The following is a 26251-nucleotide window of genomic DNA, read 5'->3' on the forward strand; positions in this document are numbered from 1 at the left end:
ACCTCCTACTTTGTGCCCAGATTATGCAGCATTTGGCAAAATGGAGAAGGATACACCATATATGCTTGCACCACACGCCGAAATGTGCACGAGAGGTTGTCTAAGGAGAGAGTTTTCACAAAGTTCTTATTGTGTTCATGTCACAACTTTTGGATGCATTTTTGTGAATATGTATAGAATTGTTTGCCTGCAAAACCCGGCTTTTCAGCCATATTACTTTTCCCACATTAATTCAGGGTCATTTCACACAGGTCCCTTTATTTTTACACATTTGTTTTCTCCAATGCAGTTGAGCGTGATCCCACCCATTCACATATTATCTCTCTCTCAATGGGAACCTGGGCTCATTTGCTGACGATTGGATGCCAGCGGCAGATCTCCCAGTTTCGTTCTCTTGCAAAGCCAGTGTAGTTTCAGAGTTGCCCAGGTACGCACAGGTCATACCAGAGGATGTTTGGCCTTCATGGGGTCTGTTTCTCACAGTTTGGTCTGACACATACACACCGGCATCCTGCTAGAGGGCATTGTGAAGGGCTTTGGCAGCATTCCTCCTGCTCTTTCTTACATCAAGGCGCAAACTACCACCCTGTCGATGCCCTTCTTTGGTCCTCTCACCTTTGAAGGAGTTGGACCACTAGTCCAATCTGTATGGCAGAACAATCGCTGCCTCATTGTACTAACAAGGCTACTCAGTGGATAAAAGTAGGGGTTGCTTCTTTTTCTGACTTTGTAACAGAAATTCAGGTGTTAAGAAGGCCCGTTTTTGCCATCCCATTTTAGCTCCATCTATCTTCACATGTAGAAGAAGCTCACTCAAAGGTGTTAGGTTCTATAAACACAATAAATCTGAAGGTTTGCAGCCTCAAGTTTTCTTTTTTATCTCCATTGCAGCAATTGTTACATTAATTTGCACCACAGCTGTTAAATGTCATCCAGCCGCTTCTGCTTCCTCAAAGGATAGATCAATACAATTTTCCTTAAAGACCGACACTACAGCCCAGCCCCCTCGGGCTGAGCTACTGTACTGTCACCGCCGTGGGAGCTCGAAGGCTTCGAAGTCGAATCTCTATTGCGGACCAAAAAATCAGCTAAGTGGGCTGAGAGGTGCAGGGATATTTCCAGTGCACCGTTGAATATTATGTTATTGTATTTATTTTTGACTACGTGTGAACAGCATAGTTGAGTGTATCTCCACAGTCCATGTCGGGGGTCTTTAAATCAAAAAAACTCACTGTGGTAACGGTGAGAAGGCTAAATATATATCATCGCTCACACAAACCTAGTTTGTAGCCAGCTTAAGCAAATCATGAAAAAAACAAGAACAAGTCAATTGAAAGGCCATATTGCCGGTCTAAATAGTGCCATCCATCATATTTCCCAGTGCACATTTTGCAGTATGATATGTTGTCTGGAGCTAATCATTGCACGTAATAGGGTCAATAATCACTTTTTCCACATTACTGCACAAATACTGCTTAATGCAAAATGTAGCAGGAAACTCTCAATAATGTTTTTTTTTTTTTTTTAAGAGTATATGATCACGAGTTTCATTACATTAAAAAAAAAAAAATCACAAGATCACAGAGAACCAGAAGAGGAATTGCGCAATTTCTACATGATAAATATGAAAAGCAGCCCTATTGCTGGATGTGTGTATGTGAGCGTGAGTCTGTCACATGACCACTTGATCATGAGTGTGGGATGCTGGAAACCTGCCATATTGGCTCCAGTAGCATGCTGGTAGAAACCCAAACCACCAAAGCACCCCACAGTCCCCAGTGAGCGAACAAAGACCTGAGGCCACGTGTTTGTGGGAGGGGGAGATCCACCCCAGCAGTGCTGACCACAGCGACCCCCAGGAGCCAGAGTCACCGCACCACACCGGCTGCTAAGGAGCAGCTGAGGAGCCCCAGATGACAAATCTCAGGCTAAAAACCAACTACCCTAAACGGGAAGTGTTTGGCGACATCATCCAGGCGTTTTCCATTTTAAAAGGAAAATCCTCCCTCTCGGAAGAAACCAGGTGCACTCTGAATGGGAAGCTAGGACATCCCAACCACCACCACTGCAACCATTTCCTGCTTCCATCCAATATGACCATCTGAGACCTGGCAGGATTAATGGCACCTTTGGCAAAAGTACAGATTCCCACGTCATGGATCAAAACTATAGCCAACAATTAACAAAAACAGGAAAATGACTGAATAACCATCACACCAGATTAAAATGAGTTTATTGATAGCAGTCATCTTTCTGATTTTTACGCCACCGCTGTCAGCAGTGTGATGATTACAGATTGGCCTTTGCTAGCATGCTTAGATAAACTTTGCCTCTTTGTCCCACTGCGGTTCCCCCCGGTCACACTGCAGCACTCCCGAGCCGTGTTCCCGGACAACACCGGGGGACGCTGCGAATGAATACGGCGGACCTCCAAAAGGTTACAGTCATCAATTACGGTTAAAGGGAGACGGTACATAGGAGGATGGAGTCTGAAAATCTGTTTTAAAAGGAAGAACTGTACAGCAGATGTCGAGGATTTAGGTCACCCCAGATTAAGATAAATAGTTCCCTCAGAGAGGCGAATCAGTTTCTGAGGCTGAGCCGGAATGCCATTACAACTTATGACTACACACAAACACACACAAACACCATGCAACCAAATGTTTTGCTGTCAACACCCTGAGATTAATTTCCTAATTTTGTCTGGTCGTTTAAAGGAAAATGCGTCGTGTTCTTTTTCGTCTCTTTATACAAAAGTTACACCCGCTGCCTCCCTTGAAGGAATTAGGAGTTGGATCTTTCCACGTTTAACACATGCTCCATTTCTTTTATAATCACTATTCTACTATGCTGACTTGCATGCAATCTCTTAATCATGGTTTACTAATAAGCCTCTTGCTTTAGTGTCATGATGTTGCCGGACTGTTGGGGGGATTGCCGAGGGTGGGGTTTGGAGGGTTTTCAAGGCTCCGCTGTACAGTTACGGAGCTGACCCTCTGAAAACGGAAGGACTGTCAACAAGGCCCTCCGAGGCCCATTAAAAGCATGCAAACATGGATCACTCTTCGGCATTTTTGCCGGAGCACAGCGGATGAAGGTCAGCGGATCAAAGGCTTTTGGCTGACATTCCTCGGTGCCTGATGAGCTCTCTTGGGTTTCATTGATTAGCCAATGAGAGACCGGGGCAACGACATTGAACGGATAAAAACAAAGTGACTTGTCTTGCTTCAGATGAAGATTTTTTTCCCTCTCCTTAGTTGTCCCGCGAGACAAAAATGATCTTGGATCTTCAGCAGCAAGACACTTAATCTGACTTTGAACACTGCTGGTGATCCTCACATCCTTAAATGCAGTGCACCCCCTTCTCTCTCTCTCTCTCTCTCACAACCATCACACTGGCAAAAAAACACACATCAGATTCAAATATACAATTTTATGTTATACTACGTATTACATTTGCAGAATATCAAATGCAGACTCTGCAAATACAACGGCTGGACAAGTACCGATACTAAGTATCGGTTTTGTGCGATACCAGCCTTATTTCAAAGTATCGGTAGTCTTAATGGCTGTCAATACCAGCCACTGATCCTGAAGGCAAAGAGAAACATGTCACATACTCTTCGCCATAACATGGCACATCATCACGTTACGTCCTGTTCAGATGTAGCATGATAGCAACACCAAAAGGTTGTCGGTTTAGGAACTGCAGGATGCAAACGCTGTGAAATGAAACTTGCAAGAGGTCATATGAAGCACAGTACTTTTAAGGCTTTCTTTTCCACTCTGATTTCCACAACCAATCATACAGTTCAACCTTTAGATGCCAGCTTGGTTTCAGCACTTGCCAAGTACGGGATAAGAGAAGGGAAAAAGCAAAAAGGACTCGTGGAGGAAGGGAGGGAGAGTGAAGGAGTGGAAGCATTGCATTGTAACAGCGCAGCATCTTAATGAGTGTGTGTTCCTGGGAATGCTGGCTCCTGCTCTGAAACATGAAAATGAGCACCGGCTGTGACATCTGGGAATCACCGTTCTCAGAATGGATAATCCTCAAGTGAGATTACCATCACGGAGCGGATGCAAAACGTTCTCGCAGTCGGAGCGTGCACCGGCATCGGCGCCAGTGTTTGCTTGCGTGTGCATAATGTGACCGCACTCACATCAACGCTGGACAAAATGAGGCCCTTGGGTATTATCTGAAATGCATAACACAAAGGAGACGTTGCATATTGTTAGAGAGTGAAGGCTGCCGTGAGGTTTCTCAAGCCTTTTCCTTGCTGTGGACGAGGTTCTTGGAGATGTTTTTGGCCACACAAGAAAGTCAGAAGAATATCAATAAGAGAATGACTCAAATCATTAAAGGAATGATTCAGATGACTTTGAGAGAGCGGCTCATGCCTTTATTACCTCTCATTTGGATGATTTTTATTTATTTTTTCTCAATTTCTCGTCTTCTCTCATCATTGTGCTACTTGCTGCCTCTCCAAAGTCCAGCCTTTTCACCTCCATACAATACCTCAGAGGTATAGTTCAGGATCCAAAATGGCATTTTAATACTTAGTTCTAAAAGTGTTGATATTGCGACTCCATATTATGTGCGATTAACATTTCATCTATGTATATACAGTATCTATCTATATCTATATATACAGTACTTATATGTACAAAAAAATTGTTTAAAGAAGGATATATTGGCGTGAGGTGAAAGGTTAACATAGACTTAAAAGGTTAAACTACCGATTGTCAGGTTGGTTGATTACTTTTTTAACGTTAATTATTTAAGAGCTGATGTAATTAGAATGTATGAATAATTAAGTGCTAAATGCCTTACAGGAGCTGCCTGTGCCTTCCTGTCACACGTTGGTGGCTGAGGTAGATTTTTTTTTAGTACTGTCCATTAAAACAAGTACCTGTCAAGCACAAACTGCCTCTTGCTGTGAAAACGTTGACACTGGTCAACCTCCAGAGGGATGTGTGGTAGCTGCCACAGGTTTTATGTGCCGCTGGCAACTAGACTGCCGTCGGGATGGCTGAGGTCCTTTTCTGGAACTACATGTATCATTAGTGGATGCAAAAGTTTTATTTAATATTCCTGAACATTCTTCCATTCTGGATTTTAAACTTTGAAAACACAAAGCCATAATCTATTCCCCTGAACAAAAGAACAATGAACATTAGTATCCTGTATTTAGCTGCCGTTTGAGGCTTCTCGGTTTGCTCAGCAACTTAAAATGGCTGTTTATGTTTTGGATTGTCCTGCATAACCTTACTTACATTTTATTGATATTGATAAATGGTATTGATAATTACCTGATCCCATTGGCCAGTATCAATAAGGAAACAATAAGTTTTGCTCACATTTTGTTGATGTGTTATCATGAGATGTGAGGCTAAGCTACAAGTCATTTCATTAGAATTGTTCTTGACTTTCATGGTCCCGCTCCATTGTCCTAGCCTAGCTTTGATGCCAGCATAGAGTGGAGGCTGTAAGGGAACCTGAGCCCGTCTGTCCAAGCAGTAATGGTTTCTCATGTTGAAACCTTCATCATGACACTGGGCCTTCAAACTGAGCATACACACCAGCCCAAAAGCCTGTGGTGAAACGTATGTCACTGGCATCGTTATTACTGTGGTGAAAGGGTGTAGAGACCACAGCATGGGGGAAAGCCGTGCGGCACACTTTGCACATGCTGCTACCAAGTCCGTCGTCCTCCGCTGCTGTGAAAACAGTTGTCTTTGTGTCTTTGTTCAGTTTGGGATGTAATGGTGCCACCTACAGTGTTGGAAAGTGTAGGTTATCAGTATTATTGGTTCTGTGGCACTGCTGCGGATAGAGCTTGCAGTGTGATTGGTGTCCAAGGGAGATGAATTAGTTCCAGCATTAGCAGCGAATTACGGATCATGTCGGGACCCCACGCGGCGGTTGATGCCTCTGTCGCCGGTTATCTTCCACCAAAGGTCCTCTCAATAACAGTTTATTATTGCTCCGTCCCTCTCTCCACTGTCATTGTCTTTCGTGTCCCCCCTCCCTCCCCCCTCCTGCACTCTGTTTCCATCGGCTCAATAATCCTTCTTGTGAAAGTGCCAGTGAACTGTTGCTGCCGGGCCTAAAAATACCTGCCCCTTGACAATGGTCTGCGACGTGCCTCCTTGCCAGCTACCTGATCTATTAAAGCCTACTTTCTTGGCTCGGCTCCATCGGTCGCACTAATTTCTCCTTGAGAAATAGTCTCGTGACCTGTCTTTCCATGATTAAAAGGCATCAATTTTATAGTTGCGTATAAACTAGACAATTTAATATAGATCCTAGTGTTTGTGTTTTATTTCTGTTTTTTTTTTCTGCACGTTGACTTTATTCTCAGGCCTGTAAGGACATAGAACATTGGACATTAGAAATAATGTCTTCAACATAGACCTGAGCACATAAATATTCAGGAGTCGTGAGACAGACACTATAGTGACAATTTCCTCTTAAACAAATGTCATTGGCAGGCTGTTTCTGTCTTGTTACGGTCTCAGATTTCACGACACAAGTAATTTCCTGGATCGACAAATAGCATTGATTTGACTTTTATTGAAGTCACTGTTCAATTGCATTCTTTGCAGAATGCAATCAGGCATCACTGGCACTATTGATTTAAAAGAAGTCCCAGCTTAGATGGAAAAATCAGGCACTTCTGTTCAAATCCACTGACTTTATATGTTCCCACTTGTATCGAGTTGGGTCTCGACAGGATTGTAAATAAAATTTGGCAGGTAATTATCGTCTGCTATCAATAAATAAATCCATCAGTTAATCTTTGAATTGCTTAAAAATACTATTAGGACTCAAAGGCTTTTCTCATGCTTTATTTTATTACATTACCATTGTCATGGAAACACTGCAGAATCATTCAACACGTCTCACAATAAATGTGCTTCATTTACATTAACACGGCATAATTGTGCATGACTTTGTGTGCTGGAAACCTTTTGACTATTTTACAGTCAGAGTCACTATGGCGACCGTTACTTCGATCTTCTTCTGTCCGCCCCGTAATGAGGAAGGTCAAGATGGCAGATGTGTCCTTCCTGCGTGTGACTTATCTCAAACGCTCGCTGATGTCCTCTCTTTTCAGTCGTTTAGGTCACTTCCTGTGTCGTGTCCTGAGCAGAGATCATCCCCAGGTTGCCACGCTGAGGTCACAAGCATGTCCTGGTAACTAGGAAGCAATGGGCAAATGCATTGATCTGCCTATTGATGACAAAATTTGGGCAGTTTGTCTGGGGAGGTTGTAGGATGGTAAAACCCTTGTGCAGACAGGTTTATGTACTGGACAGTGGATATCGATGAATTGGCTGAAGCGGCCAAATTTCTCTGTAAAGTGCCCATAAATGAAACACAAATTTGATGCCGGAGGTAAATTTCTTTGATGCCCTTATGGAGGCCTAACAGAAGATTAGCGATGTTCCAGCAGAAGGCAGTTTAAAGAGAGCTACAAATGCTGTTGTTGGTTTCAAGATACATGGAAGAAGGTTGTCATGAGGTGTCGTGTATATTTTATTCATTTATTCCTTTGCGTATTTATTTTCTCTGAGGCTGAGTGGGTGACCTTGTTAAACTCTTTATGCTCAGAAAATGAAGGCAAAACTGATGTCTTGAAGTTTAATCATTGGAGAAAAGGCAGAATTCAATAAGCTTGTGCGTCCTCCTTCACCCTTTGGACACGTTGCTCTGAGTTTGATTCAAGTTTGTTTAACGTTTTTTGTGTTTTTTTCTTGTTGTTTGTTATTTTTAATAATGTCCACATATTCAAAGAAATGCCTTCCGTCAATCAATCAAGGTCACGTGTACTTGAGGACTGCCGCATGCGCTATAGTCCTATTTATTTTTCAATCCGTCTGAAAGCTTGTATATTTGTTCTGCGTATCTTCTGTCATCCTTGGCATTTTATTTTTTCTTTGCATCATATATGCATTTGTATTTACCGTTGAAAGGTGAGTGGGGTAGATGTGTGCCTCCATTTGTGCATGTGTGAAAGGGTGGGGGGGGGTATGACAGGAGAGGTGCTGGTCTTCAGAGGCTTTCTTAATGAGCCAAGGTAATCAATGCCAAAGAAGATGGCTTTGATGGATGCCTTTGAGAAAACAATGTGTCACAATGACCTCCGCCTGAAGAAGCCGCAGAGCAAAGTCTCTAAACGCCCTGACCTTCAGCAGGTTGCTGCTGTGAAGGTGACCCTTTAAATCATTATCTGTGCACCCAAATGTTGATTTAAGCTTAGCTCGGTGATAAGGAAGGAAAAATCGGTGAAGATTTATCGTTCTGAACGCGTCCGCTGATAAAGCTCAGGGTTTTGTGATGGTTGCAGCACGGCAAAAAGACAAAAAAGTGCCAAAGGAATGGTCAGAACCGGCAGGCTGATTCTCTGAAATCAATGAAAAATCAATAGATTAGAGAAACACTCATTAGGCGTTTACAGCAGTCAAATACTGGCTGTGGAAGAATTTTACAAACCCTTTTTGTATTAAATTCACCATTTCCTCTTCCTTAAAACGTGGTCCAATCTTATTATGGACAATGGAACCTCTCACGCTCTGAATGGAATACAAAACTTCCAGGAACCCTGAAAGGGACACCGAGTTCCAATTAAATTCAAGCAGTTACTTCTTCTTTGTTCCGTATACTCTCTTCTCTCAGGCAAGGTAACGCGGGGAAATTTGTGCCTTTAAACTGTGAAGGTTTGAGTGACGGAAGCCTTTAACCATGCATGAAAAATGTAGACTCATGGGGATTCTGGCAGATGTGCCCACAATCCACAAAGTTTCTGCTGTTCTGGCGGAAGATGCATCACATTAATGCATCTGCATCTAATAACAGTTTGACTGCTGAGTGAAACACGAGCTCTATATAAGATTTCCAGCAAATCGCTTTTCCACATTTCTCAATGCCTATTTCATTGAGGTTTGCGATTACATTAATCAGAGCTCAGCACTGAACCCGGGACCTCTTGGAATTAAATTAAAAAGCAGTTGTGTAAAAGTTGTGCACCGAGTTCTTCTTGAGCTGCATCCCTTTGTAGTGTGAAAGTTGCTATAGTACGTGTCCATAGGTGAAAGTAATCACCCCACCTCTGTACACGAGGCTGAGGTCAAGATCTTAGAGCAAAAAGGTTTTTTACAGCCGCACTTATGCAATGAAATAGCATGGCACATAACAATGTTATTCAATAGTTTGGTTCCTTTTAGGTCAAAAATACGCAGTGTTGGAATAGCAGAACATTCTGGTTTCACTACTCCAAAAAATCAAATCCTTAATTTCCTTTTTTTTTTTTTACGTGAGTGCAGCTAATGGGGAAACAGCTTGGACGCTATCCGTAAACCATAGCATGTGGGTGTCAGTGCTAAGCTAAATCCCCACCAATTTCCCTGCAGTCATGTTCTCGGAGTGCATTCAACTACAGTTCTCCCCTGATGGGCAGTGGGATGCACTCACAAACAAGTCAGGGCCAGTGCGCACTCCTGTATCCGCAGGTGGAAGTGGTCATACATCAGAAATATCATCAATCATTGCACACTCGAAAGTAACTCACGTCCACATCACGGAGGTTCTATTTTTAAACTTAAAGGAAGCCATATTAGTTACGGGCACATGATTTTAGTGAACATAAAATCGTCCTACAGAGCTAATGCTAATGCTAAAGAAAATCATCTATAAGAATTATTGACCAGCTGCTAGTGACATGAAGGAAAATGTTAAATATTAAAAAGGAGTTTGAACTCAGCCAGTTTTATTCAGGGTTACCTGTGATGATGTCTAATATAGGCTGGATACTGTTTTTATCAAAACAACGGTTCCTATTTGTATGTGGACTTCATTGTTATCTCTTACTGTGATACTGCAGTGTTAGTTTTGGTTGAAGTTGCAGGGCACAGATCCAGGATTTTGTTTTTCCCATCAATCCCTGCCGCTGAAACGCTATTATGCTTGGATGTTGTCCAGTATAATATCATACACAGTCATCAGCATGGACGGTGAGGGTACAGGACACTACATGTTGGGTTTCTATTTGTGTCTAACAGCAACAGAAGCACAATGAAGTTAGGAATGGCAGTATAAGGAAATGATTTCCATTTTAAAAGCTTAAAAAAAAGATTTAAATGCAAGTTTGTGTCTATTTTACTGATGCAAACGTTTCACATCGTCTGCATATATAGTACTTTTTAAGTCATTTTTAATCATTTTCAGTCTTTCTTGAGCTCACGTATATGTTTACTGCCTCCATTTCCTATGTTTTGGGTGACAAAAAGAGATGATAAAGAACCCTCTCTAATTCTACACACGTTTTTAAATCTGGTTTTATTTCCATTCCTGTTAATTCTCCCACCAGCCCTGACAACATCTCTGACTTTTGAGTTTGTGCTCCATTTTCTGTCACATGAATTGTTCTGAAAGGTGGAAGCAGCAGCCAATCAGCAACAGAAACTGGACTAATAATAAGACAGACATATTCGGAGGACACTGGTGAGCGAGTGGGTAGTTTCCAAACACCTGTCCACATGTCCCCGAACTCTGACGGACAGTGTCAAAGCCGTGTCAAGGCTGTGTGTGAGTTAAAATTTCACCAACTGACAGCTTCTTATTTTGCACCTGACATGTTTCTTATAGGTGACATGTAATAAGAATAAAAGTGGACGCTTCCCCGTGTGCATGCCCTGTGTCCCCACAGTGGGCAGTGGAAACAAGACATTTCTCATATTACATCTCCAACTATTGGGTGAAAGTTGCTGAGATTTATTACTTACATTACATACCGTATATAAATAAAATCTGCTGTAATGTTGTACTTTAAATATATGTTTGGCAGCTTAAATTGGCAGGTTATTTTGAGTCCTGTTCCACTTAGCTTGAACCGTCACAGGATATGTTCGGCTAATCCACATCCGTGTGCTAATGCAAGCAGCATTTGTCTGGCGTTTGCCGTTGGCGTTTGGTCTCTGATGTCAAAGCAGCCCCCAACAAATATAAGTAACTTTACATGACAACAAACTAAATAAGTTTGTTATATACTTATACAGTCATCCAATGTTGTGCCAGTTTGCCGCTGGGCCGCTAACTTGCTCGTTCGCTATCGACTCATGTTGTGTTCTGCGATGCTGAAGGTCAACCAGAAAAAGCCCAACACCATCAAGGTGAAAGACCCCCAACTATCTTTATAGAGGCCACATGACCATAACATTAATTACACTCGTGTCCATGTACACTGGGACATATTGACAAGAGGCTAATTAAATGCTATAGTCGAGCTCCGTCCGTGAGCAGACGGACGTGATCAGACTTTCGCTAAATATGAACCGTTACAGTGAAGGTTGATGGCACAAGTTTCATTCCTCTCTGTTGTTATTTAAAGAGCCCATCACAGCTGGGTGATTATTTATTCTACAGATAATGGGATGACTTTTCCATCCTATGGCTGGGTGCACCTGTCATCCAGGACGCATAAGAACGTGGTGATGATCTAAGGTCTGCGGGCTCTGCAGCTGCTACCTGCAGGATTAGCATGTGTGAGAAAATCGGACTTCAGGTGGAGTTTCAACAGGAAAAAGGACATCCCAAGGTCACGACCGTTTCACAAAGCCAATTCCGCCCCAAAGAGGATTAAAGCACTACTAGTGTGAACAAAAACACACAGTACCATTTATAATTGTGATCATCACTTTGTCAGTGACATTTATAGAAAGTAAAAATGTTGAAGACACAGGATCAACTTCATCCTATTGACCCAAATTACAGTCTCCCAGTTCTTAGTCCATCTTTTCACACACAATAGTGAGATTATAACACACACCCATGTTAGCTTATCCAAAAACTGGCCAAGATCCAGATAATATGCGGAAGTTTTCCTGGGACACAAGTCACCCTGGGGAATCCAAATCCTCTCTGGCAACATAAACAACATCAGACAGTGCGTCCTCACCTCCTCACGCCGTCTTAAATTGAAGCAAACACATCCCCGATGTGAGTGTTATCACGTTGGTCCGAGACATGATAAAAGTGCAGCGGAGGGGTTTGTGACGGTTGCTGCAGCCCTCTATAAATAGACAGGGCTCCAGATTAACTGAGCAACTTCTGCAGGGAGAGGGCTGAAAGGCTGACGACGTGATGAACAGTTGGCCCAGAATCTGGTGAGATTAGTCCCAGAGTCACCACACATCCGGCACAGCGTAACAGTCATTGTTAGCTAGAGCAACGCAACGCAGTCGCACTGTGGTAATAGTCAAAACGCAGCCACACGGTTATGGAGCCTACTAGTCAAGCCCCCCCCCCCCCCCCCCCCACACACACACACACACACACACACACAAACAGAAACCTACACAGACACACAAACACACATGCAGTGTGGATGGAATAGTGAAAAATGTGGTATTTTTATTAATAAACAATTATTATTTAATTGCATGTTTTGTTTTGTTTTTACAGAAAGCACCCATCCACACCAAAGAGATCAACACTCGGCTGAAATCTCGGCTGAAATTTGTATCGTGATTTTTTATTTATTTTCTTTCTGCCCTGTGACCTGAAAACTTCTCACCTTTCCTGGAAGATCCTGCCCATTACTGCTGCTTCTGCCCTCAACTCTCTGCTCCGACACTCGATTTTTATTTATTTACTGTACAAGGAACGAGCCAAAATTCACTAACTTGTACTCTCTAAATATTAAGCACTAAAATAGTCTATAGCTAACAGTGAAGGTTTTCTGGGGAGTCAAAACATTTTAGCCAGCCCTCACAACTTTGGGCTGGTTGAGGGTAAGGACATGGTTTTAAGGTTGAGGTTAGTTTTGGGCTTTAGTTAAGGGTGGGGTTAGCCATTCTTTTGTCATGGTTACAGTTCGAGCAACAGCCCTCACAAAGGGAGAAAGTACGAGGATTTCTGCGTGTGTTTGTTTAATGCTTTGCCCGCTGATGACCTTGTGTCTCAAATTGAGCTTCACTCATCATAAATTGCTTTAATTACAATCATGGCACTATATTGGTTCTGTGATGGCTCCTGATTGGCTATCCTCACACTCTATATGGGCTTTTCCGTTAGCAACTAGGTCCAGTGACGAGGGGCCGATGTTTCTGCAATTGGTGGTAATTGGTGGGTGTGTGTGTGTGTGTGTGTTGTGTGTGTGTGTGTGTGTGTGTGTGTGTGTGCGTGTGTGTGTGATGGAGAAGCAGCTTTTAACACAATGATACATCAGTGAGGCCACATTAGTTAAAAAGAGCTTCATTTCAAGACTCTCCAAATTTGTGCAAATGATTTTAAACTTTTTTTTGTATTATTATTGATAGCAGATGGTCTCTCAATGTTTTTTTTATTTTTATTTTCTTATACTCACTGGAAACTAAATGGATTTTCTATTTATGTACCTGACACCTTTTATAAATTAGAGCACTTTTTTATTTGGTCCCCAAGATATTATCAGTTACCCAAAAAAATCCCACTTGTGTACTTGGCGTTCCCTGGGCGTCCTCCGCAGCTGTCACACAAGCGTTTCAGAAAACTAATATCCACTCGAGCCGAGCTAACAGCCATCGGGCTCTGATGAGAGGTGGAGGGCTCTCTTTTCATCTGTGCCACGGTGTAAAAGTTTCTCCACGGAGTAGTTTTTAATTTCCATTCTGCATCCAGTGTCCTTATTTGCTTGGGAAAGACAAAGACCGCCTGCGTGCACGGCGCCACCAGCTTCCCTCATCCTTCTGCCGCCTTCCCCAACATTTCATTCTGCCCTTCCAATAACACCCGCCCCTCACGCTCCGGGTCCCCATCCAATCCCCATTCCTGACATGTCCTGGTGTCTATTACACCGTCAGCCGCGCGCAAAGGGTCATTAGCGCAGCCATCATTAAATAAATGAAATCAATCCAAAAAAAACAGCTGGCACACGAGGAGGGCGGAGGAGAGGGGGTTGGGAGGGCACGCAGAGGGGTTCGGGCAGAAAATATCGATGAGGGTGCGGTGGTGATGCAATCCCGTGGCGGTGCATAGAAGTGGATGTTTGCAGCATGTGTGGCTGGCCGGTGATGGAGGGCCCTATATCGCGAGCTCGGGATCGCTCTCCATCCTCGCCAAAGTAATTATGATGTAAGTGGAACAACAGCATGAGGTGTGTGTGTGGTAATTAACCTCAGGCAGCAGAGAAATGAGTCTAATGAGGAGAGCGGGACGCTGAATCTGTTCAATCAATCTATTTCTCCCCCCACAGACTCCCTCCCCCCACTGTCTCTCTCCTCTGGAGCATTTAAATATATCAGTGACCTTGTTGGTTAACTGTGACACACATTTGAACCCATTTAGCACATCACCGTCTCTTCATTTATTTTTCTTCACTGTTTTTTTTTTCTTCCGTGCTGGAGGGGGCTTAACGAGTCCACTTAGACTTGTGTGAAACTGGGAGAATTGATCGCTTGCGCTTCGTTTATAAAAAGCAAGTGAGTCACCAGTGTTCATCCTTATGACAAATTAGCACAACAAACTCAGGAAATGTGGGCAAAGACTACCAAAGAAAATGGAATAGTCACCTAAGAGTGCGTTTTCAAAAAAAGATCAATAGTGTGAATTCAGCATATGCAAAAATAACTAATGCGTAATGGTTATTGCAAGCTCGACTAATAAAACTAGTTCTCTTTATGAAGTTTTTTTTAATTAACATTAGAAAAGGCTCAATTTGAATGTCTTGGGTTTTTTTTTTTTCATAATCCTTGCCACCCTTGCCAATAAATCAATCAATAAATCAAAGCAATAAAAAACAGGCCATCTAATATATATATACCAACAACTAATGCAGTAAAAACATATATATATATATATATATATATAAGATATATTAAAATAACTAAATAAAAATTACTAACCTCACCAGTTCTAGTGTGACAAATATTCACTCTTGTGCAACAGAGTTTATTTATTTAGCAACTAGTAGCGTAAATAATGAGGAAGATGTTCTTCTCCTACTTTTTAGCAACTCGCAGGTTAATTTGTTCTGTTTTTCTCAGGTCAAGTGAAGGAAGTGTTGATTCCAGCCGGCCCTCCTTTAAGAGAGAAACAGGTGTTCGGTCAAGTTCCTCACAGTTGATGTACCAGGTGGGATCTCCATGTTCTGGCATCTGGTGCTTGCCTGAGGTTCTTGGGTCAGCTCCGGCTCTGCCGGTGCCTCAGATTGAGAAAAGGTCATTGGGGCGAAGCTCATAATTCAATATCCAGCAGAGAAAATAGCAGACTAATCAGCTCCGAAGCCTAATCTCTCACAAATGGAAGAGTGTTCTGCAGCCAAGTTCACAAGTGAAGACGGTGTTAATGATGCCAATCAGAGCTGCGTCTGCAGACATAACAGGGCCAACTGCCGATTTGGAGACCGCACGCCATCAATGGAAGCAGAACTCCAAGGCTGGAAACCTGCTCATTTCACACTGAGTGATGTTCTCACTCATCCCGGGGATAAAGTTGAACTGCCGCCGTGGAGGAAACTGATAGATGGATTATTTGCATGACTCTGCTCAGGATCCGATTCAATGAGAGTTGTTGAGGTCAAAATTTGATCAATCACAATTTCAAACACTTGTTTTTTCGCACGTGTCATTTCCTTTTCTCCAAGTTAAAGACACTATTTAGGGGCGTCCGGCCTTCTCACCGCTCACCTTGACAACGTTGCCACATAGCTGTGCGTTATGGAACAACATAACTGGGTTTATGAGTTACTAGCATGAGTTTATCTCAGATAATAAAGTCATAACTTCATCACAGCATCCATAGGCTAAAAGACTGATAAATGATGAAACGTCTGTGAGGCAAAGGTCACCCCTCAGCCCAGGTCACACCTGATCCTTTCTCCCATTCAGAAGAAATGAAATGCTGCTTTTAATGCAAACATAAAGATAATCAGCGCACGTGTGAACCGACGTTGTCAAACTGCTGCATCAAACTCGCTTTGCTTGACACAACACAAATGTCAATAGATGCATCATTCAGACACAGGACTTTATAAAAAAGAAAAAAGGGGTATTGATAAAGTAGCAGCGATGGTTCCTGTAGGTATGAGGCTGTATCAGATTTCCAAAGACTTTTCTAAGACCATCATGAACGCAATAAAGCACAACAGAATAAAGGAAAGACGGAATTACAGAGTAATTGAATTCATTCGCATTAAAGTCTGGCATTTAACTGAATAGCATCAGCCGGTCCGAGCCATTTCTCTTCGGGACAGGTGTTTTGCTCATCGGAACAGTTCGATAAATACAAGTGAGATTTATGTTCTCTCTGCTGAGGACTAAAGGAATTCTCATGCAACCAGACGCAGCTGCTGGGAAAACAGCGCTCGCTCCTCCGCAGCCTCCCCAAGACTCGGGTCCGATTTAGAGAAGCTGAAACGCACAAGGGACCAGAATTAGGAGCAAATCACTTCAGAACAATGGAGAACTTGAACAAATCAATAATCCAAATGATGGAAGACTTAAAAAAACAAACAAACAAACAAAACAATAGTTGTCAATGGCAACTTTCCATGAGCGCACGTCTGTGCACATTCTACAGCTCACTCAGTAGCATCTTGGTTCCTAAATGGGTTCGCTCCCCATGCACATGTGTGCGGAACTGAGCTGATCTCCTCTGCTTCCTGTTGGGTCAGTTCAGATTTAACCTCATGACCTTGACCCCTCCGGTCATGTCTGTCACCAGTTTGTGATGCGTTAAGCCTCAATCTGTCGCCATCAGGACTCCCTGGTGGTGGAGCGGTCAGGATTTGCTGCTCTCACCACTGCGGGTCTGGGTTTGATTCCCAGTCAGGAAATATAAATATTTGCTTTACTGTGAATTCTGCAACATGTAAAGGATATACAGGGGACTTAGTCTAGAACCTTTGGTGAAATCAATAAATACTCCTGAACTCAGAATTTTAAAAAGTAAAATACTGGGATAAATAATGAAAATATGAGCATGGATTTCATTTGACCCTCTCTGTTTGGTGATTGGGCTGGGAGCCAGAGGAATTGGGGTCCGAGTCCCAAGCGAAGAACACAAAAAGATGGGAAAGTGGGCTGGAAGCAGGAAAGGTGACGAGCCGGTTCTGGAGCATTGAGCGAGGAACCGTACTCCCAAATGCTCCCAGTGTAATAATCTGTGTCATAAACATCTACTCTTAGATCCGCTCACAACATCCATCCTCGTCACCAGTCGAACCCATTGTGGAAGCCTCCCATCCAGGAGTAACAGCACAGAACCTCCCACTCGTCAGTAAACTGAAGCCTTCCTTCTGGCTCTGTCTCCCTGCCCTCCGGGCCACCATCCTAAGTGTTCCTGTCCGTCTGTCCAGCATCTGGGCCACAGTGCCTAGCACTTTCTTTCGCTACTGGCCGTCTTCCCAAGCGGTCCCACCACTGTTTTCAGCGCCTGTGTAGTTCTGCCCAGCCTGGCGTCGGTGCTCAGTCCAGACCCTTTGGGCAGCCCAGCCTGTTTCTCCAACCCAGTGATCATCCTCCTGGCAACTCTTCCTACGTCGCTGCTTCCTGCAACTGGCAACGGTTGCGCTCGTCAACCTGAGACCTTGTTTTCCCAACACTGACACAAATAATTTGGTGCACTTATGATTGTGCAGACAATATTGTGGCTCCTGGCAGGAACACCAGCAGCGCATTATGACCAAAATCAGCTTTATTGACCTTTGAGACAGTCGCCTATTTGTCAAATTTTAGCCACACACACCATCTATTTGTTACTTGCTCAGCTTTATGGTAAAATAAATTGTCACTGTCAAATTTTATTCAGAATATATGGTGAAAAAAAAAGTCTCGAATAACTGGACTGCAGCTTAGTGCCAGCATTATCTTTCTGATGATGTGGCCCATTACCTTGAAATGAATATTTTATAATAGTAAAGGGATCTTAACCTTTTCCATGCAGAAGACTATATAGTAGCTCCAAGTGGAAGAAACAAAGCTTTTACAGTTTTAGCAGTTATCAAATATAGTGGAAGGGGGCAAGAATGGGGGTGGCTGAGCCAATGTTTGTTCAACAGTAGGGATCAGGTTTAGTAATTGTAGCTGCATTTGCTTTTTTATGAACCACTGGCATTTTAAAATTTAACTAATCAATATTAACATGATAGATTGTATTTTTTTTTTACATTTTTCATGAATTTCAGCAAAAGTACAGTGGCTGCCAGGAAACAAAATTATTTCGTTTATCAAAAAACCTTTCAGTCCATTTATATCAGCATATTAACAAATAAGAACTGGATCTTGATATGCTGTGTTCATGCAGCAAAAGCATAGAAAATATAGTTTACAAGTGATACCATCAAAAAATTAAAGAGTTAATTGTCTAAATTTTTTATTCTGACAATAGTTTTTAGGGGTTTTTTGTAAGTGAATTGATCTAATCACTGGAGATAATCCAATATTTTCCATATATGCTTCATTTGGTTTGGTATTATTCAAGCAATTCCTTCCTGAGCTCTGAAGGTGAAGAGAGCAGAGAAACTGGAGCAGAAAATCTTTTCAAGAATGCGTAAATGCAAATAGGTTTTCCCCCAAAAGGAAACAGGGAAACACAAACATCTTAATATCACAAGCATTTACAACAGGTCTCTCCAACATTAATTAACCAGGGAGGCTGGCTTTGCGTTGGTAAATGACACCGCCGGTTCCCCCCTTAGGGTGGAGCTGACAGATGAAGGATTGATTAAGATGGAAAAATCTTGACGTCGCCGTTCTGTGATGCTGAGGATCATTGCTGGCGACAGGCTGGGTTGTTCCGCGCTCACACTGCTTGAAACAGTTGCCACGGGCTATATGCACCTCATCAGTCTTCACCTGTCTGAATCAGTTTCTACATCAATCTAGTCACCATCAGACGTCTCGCCAAATGTTCCACTGCAGATACACAAATAGGCGTTTAGAAGGAAGCATAGCTTACGCACATAACTGCGTGGCAAATGGCCTTTAACTCGCAGCACCTGCAGGATCTGATATTTGAATTCATGCATTTGATGAAGGCCTCCACATGAGGTTGAATCTGGAACCCCCTGTGACTCCCATCAGGAATAAGTGGTGGACGGTTGAACGGATGCACAGATGGATGGAAAATGCACCAATTTGTTTTCCTAACAACACCTTAAAGAGTCCAGGTTCTGCTGGTTTAGCTTGGTCAGCCTCAGTGTTACCGCAAATAAGCTTGTTAGCAAAGATGCTTATCTGACACGACATCCAAAATACCTAATTAATGTGTAAAGAAGGACACTTAAATGATACCATTCCTACCACCAGGCAACACACTTGTTTTCTAATTCAATCAGAATGAAACCCGAATGCCAATCTCGATTATTTCAACAGGTCTTGAGCCGGTCCAAGAAGATCATCAGGACACCTGTAACATGGGCTGAAAGCAGTCAAAACAACTGGGTTAGTCAGAAAAGCTGAATGTCTTTTGTGGCACATCCGAACATGGTTAACATGGTCATTCTTCTCCACAGGCTTCACTGCTCTGCAGTGCGACTGCCACAGTGGGTTTACACACGTTGCAACTTTTTCAGCCTTTGTTTATTTCTGTTTTCAATTCCATCTTTCTAGCTTGACTGCACAGTCCATTTGCTTGTGAAGGAATAGTGTGGATTTCAGTTGATCCATGGAGGCAAAGAGTGAGAGACCATTATCTGATCTCTGAGTTCTCAGATTAGCTCAGTAATCATGTCTGTCTATACTGTGATATGGTTTATTAGACAATGAGAGGCACCCTGTGTGATTATGAGAAACCAGATTTTTTATTTCTCCTCAGTAATTGTAATAACTGGTAATTGGATTTATTTGATTCATTTGCATTTGTCCATGTGTTAAAGATAAAATTGAAAATGGAAGTAAATCAGGTACAGACTTAAACATATTTAGTTAATATGTTACTATCTTAAGCCAGTGCAACACTGTCAAAGCAGGCAGCAGCGTCCACTCCATGCTGGATTTGCAGCAGAACCTGCACCATCAATAAAAGTCAATTCTGGGCCTTGCGCTGCCACATGTTTCTGCGGAGCAAAAAGGAAGGAAGTGGCCGCTTTAATCTGAACAAAACAAGCAAGCAGAAAATATTGGAGAGGATCTGAAACTCGGAGCCACTCCACTTCAAGATGGAAGGATTTATTGAAGGCGCATTCAAACGCCTCAGGATGTGTCAGCCGCTGCATACATGCGCAAACACAATTTCCTGCAGAACATCGTGAACTCTTTGAGGAATGATTTCGACATAGTGCTGGAAAGCTTTCAAGGGATCCGAGCCCATGACGACTTCATAGCTACCCTGGCAGCACCTTCAGAGGTGCAGACGTGCGCTACAGGAGATTTGACGGAATGATTCAACAATTACTGAAGAGCCAGATGGAGACAGAGCGAAAGCGGCTGGATTAATGATAGATTAGAGAAAGTACAAGAACGTCATCTGAACGGGAATAACAACAAGAGGCAGGGGTGCAACCCAAAGTCGGGAAATCTTGGCCTTCAAAACGGATGCGAGAAAGGCAGTTTTATCATCATTTGCCACGTCGTCATCAATATACACGCAAGGCGTTTCCCCCTTTCACCTCTTTGGTGTCACGTCTCCTTTACGGACAGAATAGGAACGTTTCCCGCCTCAGTTTTGCATCTGCAGCTTTTGCTTCCAGGCTTCCAAACTTCACAGAGTTCACTCCAGTCTTCTTGCGCGTCCCCAGACTCTGGTGGCTAATACTGTCAGCGCCGCACAAAGGAGCATCAAAAGGTTTGGAGGCTGCACACTTCAGATCATTGTTTATCTTCTGCCGCATCTGTGATACTCAGTCAGTGTGAGAAATGAGGAAGGCAGTCTCTGAACCTGATCATGACCCAGTTTAGGAGCCAAAACCAGCCTCCCTCTTCGTCCCGCGAGGGATCCTTTTGAAGCCGTTTACGCCACCTGTTTGAAAAAGCGGTGATTGGAATCAAATCTGTTTTTAGTGGCTGCTCATCACTCTGCCAAACGCTTCGTTTTACTCAAACTTCCTTAAATCCGACCACCCTCACGTGCATATTGTCTTGGTGTTTTGGGTTTTTAGCTTGTCTGCAGGTCCCAGTAGGTGTGGCGCATTGTTGAGTCAGAGTCAGCACGGGACGCCACCACACCTCATTCTTGTTTTTGCCTTTTTAAATTGTATTTCTGTGTTTCGGGAACAGAACAGAACGTTTGTGGGTTTAATGATTGTGCAGATGGAGAGCACCTGGCGTACCTGTAATTTTTGGTTTTTAGCACGGGCGGATCCGTTCAACCAAACATAGGTAAGTAGTGATTTGCTATTGGTTAAACTGTGTAAAGCTAAAGCTACTTCCCCTGGTAGGTAGAGTAGTGCTGGTTTTATTCATCATCAAAATGCTCTGTATAGTTGGGGTGAACCCTGAAAGAGACTTTGGGATAGGTGTGAGCATTGTGTCACTTTGAGACGTGTGCAGGCTCAGGTTTGGCATGTCTTCACAGAACAGAACCCCCCTTTTCCAGTTCTTTGAAGTGTCCTAATCAGAGACTTATTAGGAGGTCTCGGAAATTGCAGCCGTACTGTCTAATAATAAATCACATTAGGTCAGAAAAAGTGGTAGTGGATGGGCCGCCACCCGCCCCTTTTTAACGGTTTCATTTGAGCCTGTGTCAGTTTAACCTTTTTTCTGTCTCGTGCTGACTCTGATGATGGACGCCACCACTCCTCGCTCTCATTTTGGCTATTCTGTATGTCTACCAAACATCATTCCTCCCAGCCAGCTTCCAAACTGGGACACATGCCGACGTTCCCGATTCACTGACTTCCACACCTTGCGATTAGTTGAATAGACATTTTTGAGGTCTGCTGATTTAAGAAATGAAGCAAATTGCCTATTCTGTTCAATTGTGTTGATTTCCTCTGGCGCCAGCCGCGACATGAACGATTATTAACGCTAGTGTTTCTACTTTCTGTTGAGCATCTGTCAAAAGTGATGTTGGCATTTAGAGAAGAAAGCAATTCAAATGAGACATTATAGAAATGTCAAGAGTTTAACGCATAAAAAAAAAGAAATGAACAATTTGTCTAACCTGAGAAATTTAGGAGAACTGGGTGTCCTCAGCCACAGCTTGTTAAATACGGTGCCTTGGTCAGTGGCCCTGAACTTCAAACTGTGCTACCGTTACCTTTTCCTCCAGTTCTGAATAATTAAAACCACTCAGACCTTTAGAAAAGCTTGCTGGGAGATATTCCACCTAACTGTGGTTTGTTATCAACGATAACGAAGAAAGAAAAAGTGCAGTTTTTGTTCAGTTCCTGGCAGAACTGTCCAACTACGATTTGGCTCGGATCCACCTCATTTGATGCGGTTTTGCACTCCGAGGGGCACCTGCATGAGACGGCGGTGCAATTAAAAGGAAAGGGACAAAGACCAGGGCGTCATCTGGGGTGGAGGAGATTATTCCATGTAGGACAAGAACTTTAAATCACACTTTAGGAGCAAACGGGATAATAAATAAGCCATTTTAGTGCAAAGGTGCCTTTGTTCATGATTTTATATCATCATTTGTATCAGAATTTAAAAAAAAGATGCTTTATTCTGTTCTGTCGTGACACCACATCATTGGGATGCAGTGAAAGCCCTGAAATTCAGAGCAGCCAGCCCGGACAGACGTCCATGTCAAGGATTCACGGTACAAGGAGGCGATGGGAAGATGGCCGAGGTCATCAGAGAGCAGCCTTTGGATTGTTGAAATCTGATCTGTGATCAGTCTGAACGACATCAGAAAGCGCGAGTGACCACATGCCTGTTGGCATTCAGATGAGATGCGACTGCACACAGCCTGAACACACTGGAGAACCCGCGGGAAACCCGTCAACACCCCCCCACCCCCCCCCCCCCCCCCCCCCCAAAAAAAAACTCCAGCTTCCTGTGCGCTGTCTCGTCTTTTCTGCCAATTTAACCAGACGCTTTAAACTTGGGAGTTCGGCCTTAGATGCTCGGGTGTCAAAAGCTCATCATTTGCACTATAAAAGGTTGCGCAACATCAGCATCACTTTCTGCTTTGATACTTTTCTTGTATTGGAGGTTTGAACACAGTCTGATGAAAATATTATAGGCGAGATACCATTCAAGCACTTTGCAAGATAATCTAATATTCCAAGACTCCAGCATAACCACATTCTGCACTTTTGGGGGCTTCTGAAATCAAAAAACAGCTTATTAATAAGCTTTAAATGTGCTGACAGGTGCATGCTAGAACTTCCCTGATACTTTGGTGAGCCATTTACCCCCACTGCTTCTGCTCATGCTATGTCAGGCTAATTGACTCTCCAGGGTATAAATCCATAGTTATTTCAAAGACATAGAAGTGATATTGATCTTTTCCTTTAACTCTCAGCAAGAAAATACAAATGCATGAAAGAGAACTGCGCTGAGGAATTACAGCATTTGTTAAATATGCTTATTTAGCTCGCTAAAAGGCTAATCCTTTTCAAACTTTGCTTTTGTAAGCATTCTTTAAAGGAGTCGGGCCTGTGTGGCTTCTTTTGTTCTAAAAAGCAGATGTTGAATTATTTCCTTCATACTTCTACAAACGGAAAAAAAAATGAGTTAGCAATCTATTTGTAGTATATTCATATATCTTCTTAAACTGAGGGGATGGTTAATTCATCTGCAAAAGCAGCCCATTAATCGCTTGGTTTTGTAAATCCTCTACAGATTTTTCCCCAGCATGAGGGAGCTCTGCAGAAGTTACATAAGCATTAAAACATACAGGGACACGCAGCCCTGTATTACCCTCATTGTGAGGACTTTCATAGCTATAATGCATTTCCTAACCTTAACGTCACACCTAATTACTTAACCCTAAATCTAAATCCACCCTCATGATCAAGTCTGAACCCTCAAGCAGACCTTTGGAGTTGTGCAGGCCAGCCATCCTCCTGTACTTTCTGACCACAAAAGTCCTCACTTTGCAAATAAGACGTGTTTTTAGGTACAACCTATAAAGAATACAAGAAAACACACAAACAGTTTTCCAAATTGGTGATAAAAAAAAGGACCCTGAAAACACACACAAAAAAATGTTAATTAAATGCCATTTTGTCAGTCCTCACCAGGATGACATTTCCCACTAGTTGGTTGTTTATTGTCCTTGGCAGAGGAGTGGCTCAGTGGCTGCAGCTGCTCTCCACAACTGAAAAGTGGTTAGAAGACAAAAATATATTAGATACAAGCCCCGCGTGCGTGTGCGTGCGTGTGTGCGTGTGTGTATACGTGCAGTATGCAGCTACCCAGGTATGGCACCTACTGAGTCTGTGTGGAATGTGACTGCCCACTAGTGTTTGAAATATTATGATTAGAAGCAAGAAGACACAGAGCCCTGCAGCCTCCCAGATATAGGGGAAAAACACATACCTGGGTGGAAAACGGCAACCTTCACACTGCATTCTTGGAATAATTTATTTCACGTAAACAAAGGTCTCACTGCAGGACACAGCTAGAAACCAGTGGTGCAGAAAACATTGTTCAGAGCAGAGACTATCCATGCACGGCACTAAGGGGGTTTAATGAAACCCACAATCGCTTGCAAGATTTTCAACAGCAGGTGTAAAGACAGAGGGGGAAAAATTGGCACTTTTCTAATTTCCTCTGAGAAAAATAAGGACCTTCTGGGTTTTCATGAGATCCTTGACATGACGTATTTGCATCCCGCTACACAGGAGCATTTTCTCACCGTTATGAGGAGAAAATGGCAACGTAAGCCAGCACGTTCTGATAAACACATGAATTTATGAATATGTGAGCGGGAGCCACAGCGAGCAAATGTGATGTTGAGTGGAGCCCGAGCTGTTTACAGTGTAGAGCTCGACTGTGAAGGGCTGCTCATTTATACATTCTGTCGAAAATCGTGTCTCGATGAGAGTTGCTGGCTCAACGGATGCTATTACGCTCTTCCTCTTCCCAACCTCTCTATGAATGTGCACTTTCCCCTACGAAATAAGGACGTAAATTCCTCATTTGTGCAACAAACCAATCAATATGATAATGTATTTTACATTCACCTGCAAGCAGTATGCTTTATGGCACCCACAAGAGTAATTCATTTTAATGCGCCGACTGGAATCATTTCCCATTGTTACTGTTCTGCTGAGTGACGTAGAACAACAGAGACAGCCCCTTACAACTCGGAGCCATATCCAATTTCAGCCTGTTTGTAATTGGCTTAGTTACAGGCTTGCACATTTGCGGCATCAATTCTGTGGTGCACTGTAAAATGGTGGGATTAAAAGAAAAGAAATGAATGATTTACGTGCCCTCATAAAAGCACAGTAAAACCTAGAAGGTTCAAGGACATCCGAGCCGTCCAGGGCGGGAGCACTCACGGCCCCAAAATACACATTCACGACCCCCCCCCCCCGTCCCATGTCGCATTTGCAAATATCCCATGATGCAAAGAATCGGTGACCCTCAATCTGCTGGTGTATGAACAAGAAAAATGGATTTGCTGGCGTGCACGTCCACTTGGGTGTATCCTGACACTTGAAAGGACATCTTTGGGATAAATAGCGCGACACAAAACACGGAAAGACACCCCTGCCGTATTGGCACATCAGCCCCGTGTTGGAAGTGCCTCGTGGTGAATATGATGTATTGCATGTCACTTGAATTCATCCCTGTGGAATGCTAATGCAAGCATCTGTGAAAATTGCGGCAGCAGCCTGATGTTTACACAACCTAACATACATTCGCCTTGAGTGACGAAGGTTTTATGCGGGGAAGTTCGGTCGGTCACATTCATTTCACCTTGCTTTGGGAGTGAGTGCTGTGGTTTGCAAGAGTCAAGCTGGGGCTTTTACGGAGGCGAAGCAACAAAATAATAGTGATACAAAGACGAGCATATATTTAAAAGAGAGCCCACGGTTCTATTGAGCCTGTAATTTATTCCGCCAGTGCTGTGAGCAGCCTCAGAAGGACAAGGAGAGGATTTGTGTTGATAGGAGGTCTTAAACTCCCTCTGACCCTTAAACCCACCTGAGAAGGCTCATAGAGTGAGTTCACGTTGGATCGTGCAACTTGTGGTGGCGCCTGTTTTTAATGGCGCTGGGGGCATTAATCGTGGCGGAGCGATAAACGGGAGGAGTGCAGTCAAGGATGAGGGAGGACTGAGAGCTGCCTGCGAGCTGATGTCAGAAGCAGGGGGGATTTATGGGCGCCGTGAGCCCGGCTGCCGCCATCAGCTGGGTGGGCATTACAA

The 26251-nt window shown here is 43.2% G+C and overlaps 1 long non-coding RNA gene across 2 annotated transcripts in view; it reads right to left on the bottom strand.

Moving 5' to 3' along the window:
• Nucleotides 1-6833: 6833 nt before the first annotated feature.
• Nucleotides 6834-26251, bottom strand: part of LOC130515849 (uncharacterized) — a 31097-nt gene continuing 11679 nt past the window's right edge. The window contains exons 2-3 of one of the 2 annotated variants that reach the window (XR_008947279.1): nt 8498-8606; nt 6834-8408 (exon numbers count right to left, since the gene is read on the bottom strand). This is a non-coding gene — a long non-coding RNA (uncharacterized LOC130515849). Of the gene's footprint in view, nt 8409-8497; nt 8607-16240; nt 16390-24110; nt 24191-26251 lie in introns of those variants that run through there. The other variant, XR_008947280.1, reaches the window with a different exon arrangement.

Source organism: Takifugu flavidus, chromosome 2, assembly GCF_003711565.1.
Source record: "Takifugu flavidus isolate HTHZ2018 chromosome 2, ASM371156v2, whole genome shotgun sequence".
In the NCBI taxonomy this organism is placed as follows: Eukaryota; Metazoa; Chordata; class Actinopteri; order Tetraodontiformes; family Tetraodontidae; genus Takifugu; species Takifugu flavidus.